The 16,713-nt window shown below is 44.6% G+C and overlaps 1 protein-coding gene and 1 non-coding gene across 2 annotated transcripts in view; one reads left to right on the forward strand and one right to left on the reverse strand.

The window, feature by feature from the left end:
- Positions 1-16,713, reverse strand: part of LOC136877000 (uncharacterized) — a 127,790-nt gene that overhangs the window by 63,522 nt on the left and 47,555 nt on the right. The window lies entirely within an intron of this gene.
- On the forward strand, positions 13,799-13,875 carry TRNAL-CAA (transfer RNA leucine (anticodon CAA)). Its single transcript has one exon. It is a non-coding gene; the product is annotated as a tRNA-Leu (tRNA).

A 16,713-nucleotide genomic window follows, 5' to 3' on the forward strand; every position in this document is an offset into this window, starting at 1 on the left:
AGCGAAGACGTCCACTATTTGGGGCATGATAGCTGAGTGGCGTTGTCACTGGTGTCTCGCTATGACGGCCGTTGTTCAAATCCCAGCCATTGCATGAGGGACTTTTGAATTTGAAAATCACGTGCCTGTAGTTCAGATTTCACGTAAAAGTAGAGGTCCCGAAGCTATGCTCACGATATCAACAGTCGCGTTAGACTCCAAGTGTTGCTGAGATATGGAATGATCGAAATAGTTCCGTATCCATCAGTAATGAAACACAAAACATCGTAGCCTACTTCAACCTCGTCGCACAGCGGTAACGCTGCTTTATTTGCGTTAACTGTAAAAATATTTATGCACCCGACAATGAGAGCTGCTGTTTACACGTCTGCTTCCGATGGTTCATGTTGTATGGAGTAGGCGTTCGGGTCTCTCATTGGACCGCAGTGGAACGAACCTTCAGGTAGAAGCTTTGGATGGGGATCCTAGTACTTCAATTGTGTGACAATCATCTCATTTCTTGTACCAGGACTTTACATTTACAACGCAGTTCCTTTCTGAGAAATGAATCGGATGTGCTCTAGGTTCCGTGATCTAATTCCGGTACAGTTAGTGTTTATGAGTATTTGAATGCAAGATACATACGTCAATATACTTTACGACTTATTAAGACCCCCTTCGTTCAGTTCGTTCACTGAAGGGCCAGCGTTGAGAACTTGGGTTCAGAGAGTCCCGGGTTCGATTCCCGGTCAACACGGGAATTTTAGTCATGTTTGGTTAATCCCTCTGACTCGGGGACTGGGTATTTGCGGTTCTCTCAGTACACTCTTATTGTCAACCCCCACACAGAAACAACAGTGATCGGGCGAGTTGGCTGTACGGTTAGGGGCGCGCAGCTGTGAGTTTGCATCGGGGAAGTAGTGGGTTCGAGCCCCACTCTAGGCAGCCCTGAAGATGGTTTTCCGTGGTTTCCCATTTTAACACCAGGCAAATGCTGGGGGCTGTATCTTAATTAAGGCCACAGCCGCTTCCTTCATGCTCCTAGGCCTTTACTGTCCCATCGTCGCAATAAGACCGTTCTGTGCCGGTGCGACGTAAAAATAAATTGTAGAAACAAGAGTGAAATACATCGAAATAGGCTTGGCACAGGAAGGGCATCCGGCTGTAAAACGAGAACCACATGTGCCACACACCTGTGTCTCTACATGGGTGTGGGTAAAGTGGTAGAAAGAGAAGAAGAACCACCAAACAGCGTGTAACATAATTATTCTTAGTACTCTCGGGGATGGAAACACAACTGTGTAATTGGTGCTTGCTTATTCGTATTATTATTATTATTATTATTATTATTATTATTATTATTATTATTATTATTATTATTATTATTATTATTGTTGTCAGACTCCTTGGCTGAATGGTCAGTGCTGAGATTTTCGGATCAGATGTCCCGGGTTCGATTCCCGGCCGGGTCGGAGATTTTAATCGCGTCTAATTAATTCTCCTGACTCAGGGACTGGGTATTTGTGTTTATCCCAACACTCTCCTCTTCATATTATGACAAAACACCATTCTACCAACCACCACAGAAACACGCAGTAGTGGTTACATCCCTCCATAGGGTTGTCGTCGGGAAGGGCATCCGTCAGTAAAACATGGCCAAATCCACATATACGACGCAGTTCGCATCCGTGACCCCTCAAGGTGTGATAAAAAGCGGTAGAAGGTTGTTGTTATTATTATTATTAATATACAGGGAAATGGTCACCAAAGAAGGTGAGAAAAGGGTCAATTTGTTTGGTTAATCTCGAACTTATTAAATTCAGGATATCGAACGTTATTTGCGCATTTAGGACAAAAGCGGGGAGCAACTCCAAGGTTGGGATGACATCCTTAAACGATGTCGGCTGCATTTTGACGAGATTTCTAACAGTGAATTCTCTCACCCACCGATTCCAGAAAGTGTTCCAACGACAAGGCCAATCTCACCACCGAGCACACCTCTATCATCAAATGCATAAAAAACAGATTAAACTTAGGACCGTGACCTACCAGCAGACTTTTGGAAGCTTCGGGAACTACAACATGTTGCTATCAACTGGTTGACTGACTTTTTCAACACCGTTTTAGATTCCGGCCTTTTCCCTGCAAATTGGACTATGAACATCATAGTCCCAATCTTCAAGAATAAAAGTGATCCGGCTGAATGCTCTAATTACCGCCAAATCCGTCTTTTGTCACATACGTTAAAGATCTTGGAGATTATTCTTGATCGACGCCTGTGCACCAACAGTGCGGCTTCATTGAGGGTACTAGAACCACAGACGCTATCTTCGCAGCCCGAAACCTAATGGAGAAGCGCCGAGAGAAGTCACCCCACATCGCCTTCCTCGACTTCAAGAAGGATTTCGACGGAGTCCAGCATCAACTGACTTGGTATGACCTTCGTGATAATATCGTGGCGTGCCTGAACTGCTCATCAACTGGATCAGGATGTTATTCGTGAATACCAGCAATCAAGCACTCTGTGTAGTCTTCACCTCGGTGAGTTTCCCTCTGGAATCCATTAAGGCTCACTCCTCTTCATCCTCGTTGTGAACACCATCAATAAGGACCTACGAAGGAATGTTCCTTGCACCCTCCTTTACGCAGATCATGTCTTGCTCGCAGGCGCCACCCGAACAGAACTTCAGCACCAAGTTCTAGAATGGAACAATCACCTCTCTCTGTACGGCCTCCACGATCATTTCAAGGAGACAGAATACCTGGAAACTTGCCCAAAAGATGGCATTATCCAAACCGATAGAGACATTTGAAGACTGAGAACGTCAGGCCTGCACAAAGACGGAGGCATCAGCGATGAGGTGCGAGCGAGGATAAACGCAAGCTGGATGAGGTGCGAGCGAGGATAAACGCAACCTGAATAAGGTGCGAGCGAGGATAAACGCAACCTGGATGAGGTGCGAGCGAGGATAAACGCAACCTGGATGAGGTGCGAGCGAGGATAAACGCAACCTGGATGAGGTGCGAGCGAGGATAAACGCAACCTGGATGAGGTGCGAGCGAGGATAAACGCAACCTGGATAAGGTGCGAGCGAGGATAAACGCAACCTGGATGAGGTGCGAGCGAGGATAAACGCAAGCTGGATGAGGTGCGAGCGAGGATAAACGCAACCTGGATGAGGTGCGAGCGAGGATAAACGCAACCTGGATGAGGTGCGAGCGAGGATAAACGCAAGCTGGATGAGGTGCGAGCGAGGATAAACGCAACCTGGATGAGGTGCGAGCGAGGATAAACGCAAGCTGGATGAGGTGCGAGCGAGGATAAACGCAACCTGGATGAGGTGCGAGCGAGGATAAACGCAAGCTGGATGAGGTGCGAGCGAGGATAAACGCAAGCTGGATGAGGTGCGAGCGAGGCTAAACGCAAGCTGGATGAGGTGCGAGCGAGGATAAACGCAACCTGGATGAGGTGCGAGCGAGGATAAACGCAAGCTGGATGAGGTGCGAGCGAGGATAAACGCAAGCTGGATGAGGTGCGAGCGAGGATAAACGCAAGCTGGATGAGGTGCGAGCGAGGATAAACGCAACCTGGATGAGGTGCGAGCGAGGATAAACGCAAGCTGGATGAGGTGCGAGCGAGGATAAACGCAACCTGGATGAGGTGCGAGCGAGGATAAACGCAACCTGGATGAGGTGCGAGCGAGGATAAACGCAAGCTGGATGAGGTGCGAGCGAGGATAAACGCAAGCTGGATGAGGTGCGAGCGAGGATAAACGCAAGCTGGATGAGGTGCGAGCGAGGATAAACGCAACCTGGATGAGGTGCGAGCGAGGATAAACGCAAGCTGGATGAGGTGCGAGCGAGGATAAACGCAACCTGGATGAGGTGCGAGCGAGGATAAACGCAACCTGGATGAGGTGCGAGCGAAACGCAACCTGGATGAGATGCGAGCGAGGATAAACGCAACCTGGATGAGGTGCGAGCGAGGATAAACGCAACCTGGATGAGGTGGCGAGAAGTCACGGGTGTACTCTGTGACAAAATAAGGCCTCACCATCTTAAATAAAAGTTATACCGCACAGTATTACACCCAGTTACACTAAACCGTGAACATGCAGTGGATATATGCTTCGCTGGCTGATGGGCATCTCTTTACTTGACCACGTCACAAACACCTCGGTTCGTTAACAAATAGACATTGTTCCAATTGTGGAGAAAATGTGAAAGTAGTGCTTAGGATGGGATGGCCATGCACTGCGTGCAGTTCCTGGCACATTCGCTAACTCAGCTCTTCAATTTGGAGTCAACGGCCAATGCCTGCGTGAATGATCGAAGCAGTGCTGGGAAGACGCGATAAATGTGGATACGAAGATCGTCGGGTTGAGACCAAATGAGACTCATGACTGTGTAAAATGGCGTGCGAAGATCCAAAAATCGGACCGTGCAGCAGTGGGTCAACGCTCTTTACGAATTTCTTCAATCAGAATAAATCTCGCAATACACCCGATCTGCACAGAGACCTGCTAAATGACAGCGTTTTAACTGTTCGGGTAGACCGTTCAACATTCGCGTTTTGAAGGTCACGCGCAGTTTGCAAATTTTACGGGTGGGAACAGGCGGCCACATAGGTACGTTTGAACAGCTCGTGTAGAATGGGCCGAAATTCACATTTCTTACTGGGGTTGCGAGCTCTAGTGAGGTGTAAATCCATTATTATTATTATTATTATTATTATTATTATTATTATGCGCGAATGGGTCGCTTAGGACCGCGCGGATGAGCTGTTATTGACCTTTCCTCGTTGCCTAATAGTTTTTCATTTCCATAGACTGTTGTAATTTATGTTCCTCCAAGTACGTCATGTTGGTTTCTTCTCATTTTCCCCAAATCCTCTTGTGAGAACAATTTTCCTGATTACATTTCTATCCTGCAGATTTTGTGATCCTAATTCACTGAGGTTTTTCTCTACTTGCTTATGTCATTTTGATCTGATACGTTTGATAGAAATGTATGTATTCGATAGTTAACTCTGGTGTAATTCATCCTCTCCAAATGGCTTATAAATTGAATTCGTCGCAGTCTCATTTTATCAGTAACTTCAGGAATTTTAAAGTATATTTCCGAGTTGGATTTGGGGGTAATGTATTCCATTCTAGGCACTAAGATTTTTCACATGATTCTCCTTTCTTTAATCTCTAATTGTTCCTTCAAGTTTTTATGATGTAAATTGAGCGTTTCTGAAGCACAGAGAGCTTCAGGTTTGATCATTGTTAAGTAATGACAAATTTTACTGTTCCAGGACAAGCATTTTTGTTATAAATATTCCTTGTTTGTTGAAAAGAAATTTTCGTTTTCCGAATTCTTGAAGCTACCGATTTATTTTCATTGCCATTTTCAGTAAGTACTTACATTCTTTTACTCTTGTAATATTGTATTCATATCAATGGTAAGTTCAGGCGGAGCATTTTTGTTATTTGTCATAAATTTCGTTTTTTTAATCATCATCATCATCATCATCATCATCTGTTTACCCTCCAGGTTCGGTTTTTCCCCCGGACTTAGCGAGGGATCCCACCTCTACTGCCTCAAGGGCAGTGTCCTGGAGCTTCAGACTCTTGGTCGGGGGATACAACTGGGGAGTATGACCAGTACCTCGCCCAGGCGGCCTCACCTGCTAAGCTGAACAGGGGCCTTTTGGAGGGATGGGAAGATTGGAAGGGATAGGCAAGGAAGAGGGAAGGAAGCGTCCGTGGCCTTAAGTTAGGTACCATCCCGGCATTCGCCTGGAGGAGAAGTGGGAAACCACGGAAAACCACTTCCAGGATGGCTGAGGTGGGAATCGAACCCACCTCTACTCAGTTGACCTCCCGAGGCTGAGTGTACCCCGTTCCAGCCCTCGTACCACTTTTCAAATTTCGTGGCAGAGCCGGGAATCGAACCCGGGCCTCCGGGGGTGGCAGCTAATCACGCTAACCACTACACCACAGAGGCGGCTTTTTTTTAATAAGACTCTTTAAACCCCATTTTTGCTGCTTGCTCTTCCAATATATCAATCTGTTTCTGTGCATCAGAGAAGTCTTTGGGAATTAGTGCCGAATCATCAGCAAACGCTAGACAGTCTATGTCAATACCCTAGTCGGTGACATGGTGTACCTGCTCTTCTCCACTCACCATTTCACATAAGCTGAGCTGGAAAGGTTAAATGGTTAAGTGGCATTATTGTAAGCTGTTTTCTTTAAAACTCCAGCCAGACGTGTGTGTATCAGAACGCCCTATCATCACCTGCAGTGAGTGTACGCAGCACTTTCCTTCTCCCCTGAGGACAGTTTAGTATTCTGATCTGTTCCTCGCTGTTTTAAGATTCCACCTCGGTCTCAAGCTGCCTGACACCTTACATGGGCGATCCTAACCTCATCGAACCCTCGCCGCTTCATTTCTGCACGTCTTACACTCTAGGATTAGATTCTGGCACTTATACACCGAGGGAAGGAGATCTTACCATATGAACAGCAGTCTCTTGTACGTCACTGCCACTAAGGCGGCGGTAGAGGAGGTGATATTGTTTTAAGAGGAAGTAAACTGAGCAACCAGCCTCTCTGAACACTAATTAGAAAGGACAAACGAAGAGGTCCGACACTTTGCAGAATGAAGGTATCGGTTAAAGAAAGAGAAGGACCACGAAGGCCGTGAAAGTGAGATCTAGCAAACTTAATGCCACCGGGGTGGGAAGAGAACAGGAGTTGACCAAGTGAGATCGCATAGGAATCTGGCACACGTGATGAGAAGCCATACGGAACTCAGCTAGGCGATCCAAGAACACGAAACCAAGCCGCTGGGTTACCCCGTTTATTCACCTTTTACGAGGGCTGATCAAGAAAGCCTGGAGGCCCCAGGTTCGATTCCCGGCCAGGTCAGGGATTTTTCTCTCGACCTGAGGGCTGGTTCGAGGTCCACTCAGCCTACGTGATTAGAATTGAGGAGCTATCTGACGGTGAAATGGCGGCCCCGGTCTCGAAAGCCCAGAATAACGGCCGAGAGGATGTGTCGTGCTGACTACACGGCCCCTAGTGATCTGCAGGCCCGCTGGGCAGGCCAAGGCCCTTTCAAGGGCGATTAGTGCCGTGGGTTTTTTTTTGTTTGTTTGATCAACAAAGATTGAGACTGACTTTTTTCACAGATGTTTATTACTCCATTTCAGTGTTTACATGATCTTTTGCAAAGTAGTCCCCTCCTACTTCAATGCACTTTTTATAGCGTCTCTGCCAGTCCTTGAACACATGCTGCAGACCATTCTTTGTCAGGTCCTTGAGAATCACCTCACTTTTCTTGAGCACTGCTTCAGAGTTTTCAAATCGAATGTCTCTAAGCTTTGCCTTTAGTGATGGGAATAAAAAAAGTCACAGGTTGCAAGATCAAGGCTATAAGGTGGAAGCGGTACACAGGTAATGTTGAATCGATCCAGAAACTGCATGACTTGATTTGCGGCGTGAGACCGTGCGTTGTCATCATGAAGTCGCCACCCAGTCCGAGAAAGCTCTGGTAGTTTCTTTGCTTCAGATTTTCGTAAGATTCAGTGGCTGTATGGTTTAAAAGAAAACAGAATTTGATTGCGATGTACTGCTCCTCTCGCGTCACGTCCATTGTCCGGTATGCGAAATGCACGTAGCGTCTACACAATAGAGCATAACTACCAACCTACCGATGCGAGAGTGCTGCCGCCTACGGAAATTATACATTAAAAGTCCGCTCTTTTCAAATATTTATGTTACAGATAGTAAATTATCACGGGAACTACATGAAAAACATCAGTCTCAATCTTTGTTGATCAGCCTACGTACAACAAGCAGGGGAAGCCATCCCTTCCCGCAGGAATACCAACGAATTTAGTAAGGTACAAGTTACAGTAAAACTAGAAGATTCTACCAGTAGTCTTGATGAACAGCATGGCGATGGTGTTTGTGCCAAGATGTGTATTTGTAATTAATTGGTGTTAGAATCTGTTGTGTAGTGGTTAGCGTGATTAGCTGCCACCCCCGGAGGTCCGGGTTCGATTCCCGGCTCTGCCACGAAATTTTAAAAGTGGTACGAAGGCTGGAACGGGGTCCACTCAGCCTCGGGAGGTCAACAGAGTAGAGGTGGGTTCGATTCCCACCTCAGCCATCCTGGAAGTGGTTTTCCGTGGTTTCCCACTTCTCCTCCAGGCGAATGCCGGGATGGTACCTAACTTAAGGCCACGGCCGTTTCCTTCCCTTTTCCTTGCCTTCCTTGCCTATCCCTTCCATAGCAGGTGAGGCCGCCTGGGCGAGGTACTGGTCATTCTCCCCAGTTGTATCCCCCGACCAAGAGTCTGAAGCTCCGGGACACTGCCCTTGAGGCGGTAGAGGTGAGATCTCTCGCTGAGTCTGAGGGAAAAGCCGAACCTGGAGGGTAAACAGATGATGATGATGATGGTGTTAGAAATAAAAAGGAAGCGCCCATAGCCTAAGAACGAGTACGATACAGCATTCACTTGGTATTTATATGATGTAACCATGAAAAATCAGTTCTTTGGAGGCCGACAACACATTTTAATCGTGTTACATCTTCCAGTTCCAGTTTCACTTTTCAATTCATGGCAGAGCCGGTAATCTTTTTCTGGATCTGGATGGCAAGGCACAGTACAAACCTCCAGTGCACTGTAGTGGAGCAGATGATTCTCTCTTTACATTTCCACCAGTGGCGGACTAGTAGAGTTACGCCCCTAAACACTAATGACCGCTCTTTCTGACTGTATTGATTGATTTTATATAAGGAGAAAGATTCCAACTGAAACTCATTTCGATGAGGAACTTTCTCAAATACAGGGTGAAGCGAATTTCGCGCAGTCGGGCGTTGCAGCGCGACTCCTCATATGCCAGCAATAAAAAAATGTATCTCACAAAAGTTCGTCCTGCGAGTATATCCGGGAGAAAAAGGACATTGAAGAATGGCAATCTGGCAACACTGTAACCAAATGTAGGGTAACTACCTCTGTCAGCACACAATAGCTCTGCTGTACAGTTGGTGCAGTGGATAGAGTTCTGGATTAGCATGCAGGAGGTCGAGGGGGTCGATCCTGGTTTGAGGTACATGTTTTTTATTTCTTAAATGTAGTCCAAGTGGTATGGTATCTGGCATCTTAATCGTCAACACCGATTGCAGCGCGTCCTCTAGAAACCATTTGCACTTACATACTACGAACCTAGACATAGACGAACATTCATTTTCATTGGTCAGCTTTGAAAGACGCCCTTTCCACGTCGTGGGAGTGAATTTGTTCACACCTCTTCATCTACTAGATGCGTTACAAGGTGTTCAGCTTTACTAAATTTTGTAAATGTAGGATACAGGTGACCTAAGAAACGATGTCTTACTGTATTACAGTATGTAGTGTCCGATGAAAATTAGCAAATAAAATAAAATAACAGGGAAATTAAATTAAAATAACCAACCTCCATTACCTGACAGGCTTACAGGACGCGCGCGCGCGCGCGCGCGCGCGCGACGATATTTCTCTGATGTCTGTCTGTTAGATCATCAGCCCAGACGCTGGTTGGATCCTCAAATAGCTCCACCAAAGGCTATGCAGTTATAGGGAAACTGCAAAAACCAATGGCAGAGCCCAAATGAGGCGTACTAGGCAAGATGAGGAGTGAGGTAGTTTGCCATTGCTTTCCTCACTGGACCAGAAGGTGCCACTGCAGCACGACTGACCCAATGAGCAACACCTTTCATAACACTCAGACACTAGTTGTGCCCCAAATGTCATTACTCAGCACCACCCATACCCCAGCAGCTTTCATATTGTCACAGCCATGGATGACACTGGGACTTCGGTGGAAGCTACACTATGCTCTGGCCTGTGCCAAGAGACGGCTACAAAAATACTGCAACCATCAAGAAATGGCAACAGGCGGAATATCTCTGATATGCCTTACAAAAATAATATGAATTCACATTCCGCATGTGTGAATGAGTCATGCACTCAAATGCTATTATTTAGGAAATGCATAGATGAATATATTGCATCACGCGCCCACGCGATTATGCGAAGCGCAATGCTGGTGTCCACGTGAATCACCTAATTTATCAAGTCATAAACTAAAATCCACCCGAATTATATATTATTTTAAATAACATATATTATTATTATTATTATTATTATTATTATTATTATTATTATTATTATTATTATTATTTTAGTTTCCTTGCAAGGAATCTGCGGGGCCCCTTAAAGGCCCGGGCCCGCCTGCATTGCAGACCCTGCAGGCCCTAACGTTAGGCCCCCCAAACTGGGCGCCTTTAAATAATATAATGCAGAAAAAGGTTTGGATTAAATTATTCCTCCCTAACTTCACAGAGTGCTAATCTATAAGGAGATAGAAGGAAACTACACAGTGATTCCTTCAGATAACAGTTGTTGCTCTACGTTGTCGCTTAACAATATCAACAAAACGTATCTGCTAATTTCACAAGTTCGGTAAAGAATTTTCTTCGTGTGGTTGTTACCGTCCTGATGTAGGCAGCCCCTCCGACGAGGGTGGGTGCGTGGCATCTTCTGTGTATCAGAAACTTCGAGTAAACCTTGTGTAGGATAGTATAGTATGGTGTGTTGAGTTGAGGGAATTGTGGGAAGAGTACAAACATCGAACGAGTTGACGGAACGGGCCACATAGATGTATGTTTGCATTCGGGAAAAGATGGACTGGAGTCTATCATCGGCAACCCTGAAGATATAAGGTAGCTGCAGAAAACATCGTAGCAAGAGCTCGCACGGATAAACTCAGAACTAGGGCACTGGTATGCGTACTGTTAAACATAGTCACCATTCTTATTCAAGCACTTGTTCCAACATTACACCAAGGCATCGATGCCGACATGGAAGAAATTTGGTTCAAGACCTTGAAGCCATGTCATGACGGCACGCTGAACGATCGTGTCGTCGTTGAATGGCTTACCGCCTAGGTGGTGCTTCAACGGTCCGAAGACATGAAAATGACTGGGCGCCAGACCACGACTATAGGAAGGATGGTCCAGTACTTCTTACCTGAAGACGGGCTGTAAACATGCACGCGTGCCGTTGGCTGCGTGTGGTCTGGCGTTGTCGTGCAGCAACACTTCGCCCTTTGTACAGATCGTTTTCTGCGAATCGTTACCCGCATGTGCTCCAGTGTGTCACAGTATCTGGCAGCATTTACTGCCGCTCTCCTGGTGAGGAAATCAATCATCTGAACCATCCTCCTTACAGCTCTGACCTGGCATCCAGTGATTTCCATCCCTTCGGACCGTTGAAGAACCACCTGGGTGGCGATACAGACGTTCAACATGCTGTCATGACGTGACTTCAGCGACTGGACGCAGATGTCTTTCATGCTAGGATTGATGCCTTAGCGTACCGTTTGGACAAGTGCTTGGACAAGAATGGCGATACTTACCAGTGTCCTACTACTGTATTGTGAATGTTTAAATCTGCCTGTAAAATAAAATGTCTGCGTGTGAGCTCCTCTCAATTTTTTAAAGTGTATTCATAGCTTTCTGTGGGTTCTCATTTTCACACCTTGGGTTGTACCTTAAGACCATGGCCAACTTATTTCCCAGTCCCAGTCCTCAGTTTCATACTTGTCGTTCCGAAAATCTGTAAAGATCGTCTCATGTTCACTCATCTGTAAATCGACGCCCTGTACGAATTAATTATGTACCACGAAACAGAGTCTCAATTATGAACAAACTGTGAAAATAAAAGAGTGATCTAAGGTTTCTTATTTTGAGGGAAGTGACTATTAACCCACCCTATGTTTTCTAAACATTATTATGACAATGCGTGTCAAGGAAGACAGTCACCGTCATTGTGAGTACGGAACTGTAAATAAAGAATATCTTCTCAAATCTGTTTAACCTAATCTATTTTAAATTGCCAGAAATCTGTGTACAATATCATAGGGTTAGGCTGGAGAGAACTGTATGCTCTGTTATGAAACAGGTAATATTTTATATGAGCCACAGCAGCATCTGCTATGTAACACGAATCTGCAGAATTTGTAGCACCAGAACGTGCACTTAACTGAGTCTTGACAGGATTATTTATGACCTGGTGCTCATCACGGTTATACTCGTCACTGTTGAGAGAGAGGAATTGTGATTTTAAGTAGCGGGCGTGAGAGCTGCCTTGTCACTGAAGTGGCGCGGCTCGAGTCACGACCAATACATGTGACGCTGTTTAAATGGAAGTTCTCATTCCTGTGGTTCAAAGGGAAATCCTGAGGCTAAGACCATGATTTGAATAATAAATTGGCGATTTAACGGGGTCCGTAAAACTAAAATTACTATGCAGATTGGTAGCGTGTATTACTATCCACTAAATTTATTGAACTACTATTTATAGTTACTTTCAAGTTCATACGCATTGGAGTGTTCCACTCGACAAAGTTTATCTTAATTAAGGTGTGAAAATGCGAAACCACGGAAAGCCATGTTCAGGACTGTCGAATGCAAGCTCACGGCGTACTCGCTGTCTTCCACTACTAATTTCTTTAACTGGTAAGAGGAAGTTTCTAGCCCACATTTCATCCTCGACCATATTGTTTCATTCCGTACACAAATGTCTGCACACATAAAGGGCACATTTTTCAAAATTTTACGCTGTTATGACCACGGCACACAAATGGGCAGTTATTCTGTAAAGTAATCCTACCCTTTCTTGTAGGATAATGCAGTGATCGGGCTAAATTATAGCCCTAATGACTACCCTAATTACTATTGATATGTAAACGAAGAATTACAAAAGACGCTCCTAACCAACAATTACTAGGAAAGATATTTCAAATTGATCAATGGCGTGTTCTGAACTCGCCGATCTCGTTGGTGCAGTCATCTACTGTACCCATTGGGAGCTGATACCTGTTCTTGAGAGCAGTGTGTATGCAGGATACGCACAGAAATTCAGCTCACTACTTTGTCAGAAACTATTAAATAAGGAAATTAAATCTTAAAGGAGGTAGATGAATAGTGTTACTTAGGTAATAGAATAACTTACGATGATAGAAGTAAGGACAATCAAGGAAGGCCTTTTTTAAAACACCACTGAAAGGGTGTCACATTTCAAGTACCTAGGATGATGGCTTGTGATTCAGATGTAAACATCAAAAGCATAATCGGCTTTGAAGAAAGTGTGTTTTCAAATTGAAACATCTTGTGCCAACTATGAACTCCGATTCGAAACTCTTTGGGGTGTCGTGAAGTGTTTGTTGTCTGTTACCGGCTCTGGTTCAAGGTATCAAAGAATGACACTGCCTTGACACAGGTTACCAAGCAGTTTCTTCACACACTCATATTAATGGGACCGTGTGATACACCCATCACATGAAATGAATTGTGGATACATCTTCGTTACTGAGCTTGAGATCCAGTGTACTAAAGGATTCATTCCCCACCTCACCATGTAGGACAGAACAAAAATGGCCAGCCGGACACCAGTGGGATCCGAACCCACAACCTCTCGATTTCGCGTCGGTTGCTCTACCAAGTACCTAGGATGCTGGCTTGTGATTCAAATGTAAACATCAAAACCATAATCGGCTTTGAAGAAAGTGTTCTTCTGTACTTCACATCTCTTCAACACGTACTACATGTACGTAACACGACCTAATACGTTGACAATCTGTTTCGATTACAATGCGGTCGTGAAAGTTCAATATTCATTGACATGCCCCACAACGGGCGACTTAAACACACTCTACAGTGTGCTAGCAGCAGTGCCAGACCTGTAGCTCAGATCCTTTCAAACAGAACAAAGATGGCCTAGGCCACCATAGCTCAATTGGTAGAGCAACCGACGCAAAATCGGGAGGTTGTGGGTTCGGATCCCACTGGTGTCCGGCTGGCCATTTTTGTCCTGTACTTAACATCTCTTCAACACGCACTACATGTACGTAACACGACCTAATACGTTGAAAGTCTGTTTCGAAAAAGTGTATATTTATTCTATTTTCCTTTAAGTGAGCCTTCATTTATCAATATTAGATTGAAATTTACAAAGGCGCGCTGACAATTCAGAAGGAAAACGTAACACTTGACCTTGTGAAGAAACATTAACATGCATTCAGGATTAAATCTTTGACTGGGAGATATTTTGCATTTTTATTTTTTTTGCTAGGGGCTTTACGTCGCACCGACACAGATAGGTCTTATGGCGACCATGGGATAGGAAAGGCCTAGGAGATGGAAGGAAGCGGCCGTGGCCTTAATTAAGGTACAGCCCCAGCATTTGCCTGGTGTGAAAATGGGAAACCACGGAAAACGGTCTTCAGGGCTGCCGATAGTGGGATTCGGACCTACTATCTCCCGGACGCAAGCTCACAGCCGCGCGCCTCTACGCGCACGGCCAACTCGCCCGGTATTTTTGCATTTTAATTCAGCACCACCACCACCATCATCGTCATGATCATCATCATTATACGGTCAAGTATCAGAACCTGTGGTCCGTTAAGGTTGTTAATTTTCATGGAACGTCCAATAGACATTTTCCCAGTGGACAAGCATTATAGGATTTATTTCGGTATTCTCTTTCTATACATTCTCTCAACATGTCTGTTCTAACTTTATCTACACCGAGCGAGTTGGCCGCGCGGTTAGGGGCGTGCAGCTGTGAGCTTGCCTCCGGGAGATAGTGGGTTCGAACCACACTGTCGGCAGCCCTGAAGATGGTTTTCCGTGGTTTCCCATTTTTACGCCAGGCAAATGCTGGGGCTGTACCTTTATTAAGGCCACGGCCGGTTCCTTCCCACCCCTAGGCCTTTCCTATCCCATCGTCGCCATAAGACCTATCCGCGTCGGTGCGACGTAAAGCCAATTGCAAAACAAACTTTATCTCTGAGTGCCCATGTACTGAAATACAGGTTCAGTTATTATTAAAAGGTTATTAAAACTATAGGTAATTTAATGTGAGGGGAAATAATTATTTCATTTAGTTACATGTATGTTTAAACATTTCTCCAGGCTACATTTTGGATTTGAAGCAGCAGTTTGATGTATGTATCATTATTTCTGTATATTTCAATTTACATTCTCGTTCCAGCCACAGATCCTAGTGTTAGATAAAATAATGTAGTAATTGTGAATATTGTGAATTTTGAAATTTTCTAATTTATTCTTAATATTAGTGTTTGTGAAAACTAATACTTGTAATAACGTCATTGTAGGGGCCGGGCATGTGATTTGCAGAGAGGGGGACGCCAATCAGAAAAGAGTTTGGGGATCAGTGCTCTCAGTGCGTATAATGTGATGTTCTAATATGGTGATTTTATTTCGTGACGGGATCATGAATTCTGTATCCTGACGTCACGTTTTTTCAAAAATGAAGCGCACTGCAGTAAATGAACCAGTTGTATACAGTCAAGTTTCAACACTGAGTATAAAAGTAATTGTAAGCTCTTATATTTTTCCAGCCGATTACAGTATAATATTTCTTTTTCGGTATGTGTATCTTAATTTCAGTGCCTCCGACGTTACATTAATTAACTTTTCAAAACAAATGGGTTGTAATTGCAGTTTTTTAAAGAAAATGTGAGAAGTTCTCAGCAGATTAAAAAACTAGGTTTCCGGTACCTGCCGTTGCTTTTACAATATTCGATCATTCTGCAGAAATATCCGACTTTTATACAGGACTACCTGTTTCACCTGTTGATAATGGCAGGCATGTTATGCAAAAGAAATGAGGGTCCCTAATATTTTGTTCGTGGACAGGTAAAGGAACGCCAGCAGAAAGAACACTGCTTTATTTCGGCAACACTTCTTTACTATTCGGCATAATCATCAAAAGTTTTTACCGGAAATAATTTTTCTTAATGTAAAATGACGTGTGTCTTTACTCTGGCGATAATAAGTTATGTCCTGTTTGTTGAATACCTCTCTCCTGTACCATTTCATCAGTGGCATTAACGAATGTCTCTGATGTCCGGCGCTACTCCGCTCTTTTATTTTCACGGTCGTCGACCTCTGCAAATTCATTGCACTACTTCCACATTTTGCCTCCGTGGCTCAGGCGGCGGTTCACCGGCCTCTCACAGATGGGTTCCGTGGTTTAAATTCCGGTCACTCCGTGTGAGATTTGTGCTGGACAAAGCCGAGGCAGGACAGGTTTTTCTCAGGGTACTCCGGTTTTCCTTGCCATCTTTCATTTCAGCAACAATCTCCAATTTCTTATCATTTCATCTGCCAGCCATTAATCATTGCTCCAGAAGAGTTCGTTCGACAGGCTTCGGCAGGCGGTACAATTCCCATCCTCGCCGCTAGATGGGGCCTTCATTCATTCTATTCTTCACCCGGCCGAATGACCGGAAACAGGCTGTGCATTTTCATTTTCATTTCCATACTTGTTGAACAGGTATCACTTTCTCATCCTCATGTGCTTTCCTGCTATTGCCCTCAGAAAGTGGGTCAATGTACAGACCTCCTCCCGTAACAACTCATTTGTCACAGTGCCAAGGTTCTGATTTCCGACTTGTGGACCTATACTCAATCCATCGGTGTGATTAAAACTATTGGATACGTAAGTTGGAGCGAGGTCCGTTTCTTTCTTTCTTTCTTTCTTTCTTAGCAATACAACTCAAAAACTTTCTTTTTGATTCGGATCGGATGCTAGATCAATTGCTGATTTCAAAGATTTCGATCATATATGGGTATATCTTATTATTATTAATATTATTATTACTATTATTA

Source organism: Anabrus simplex, chromosome 7 (genome assembly GCF_040414725.1).
Source record: "Anabrus simplex isolate iqAnaSimp1 chromosome 7, ASM4041472v1, whole genome shotgun sequence".
In the NCBI taxonomy this organism is placed as follows: Eukaryota; Metazoa; Arthropoda; class Insecta; order Orthoptera; family Tettigoniidae; genus Anabrus; species Anabrus simplex.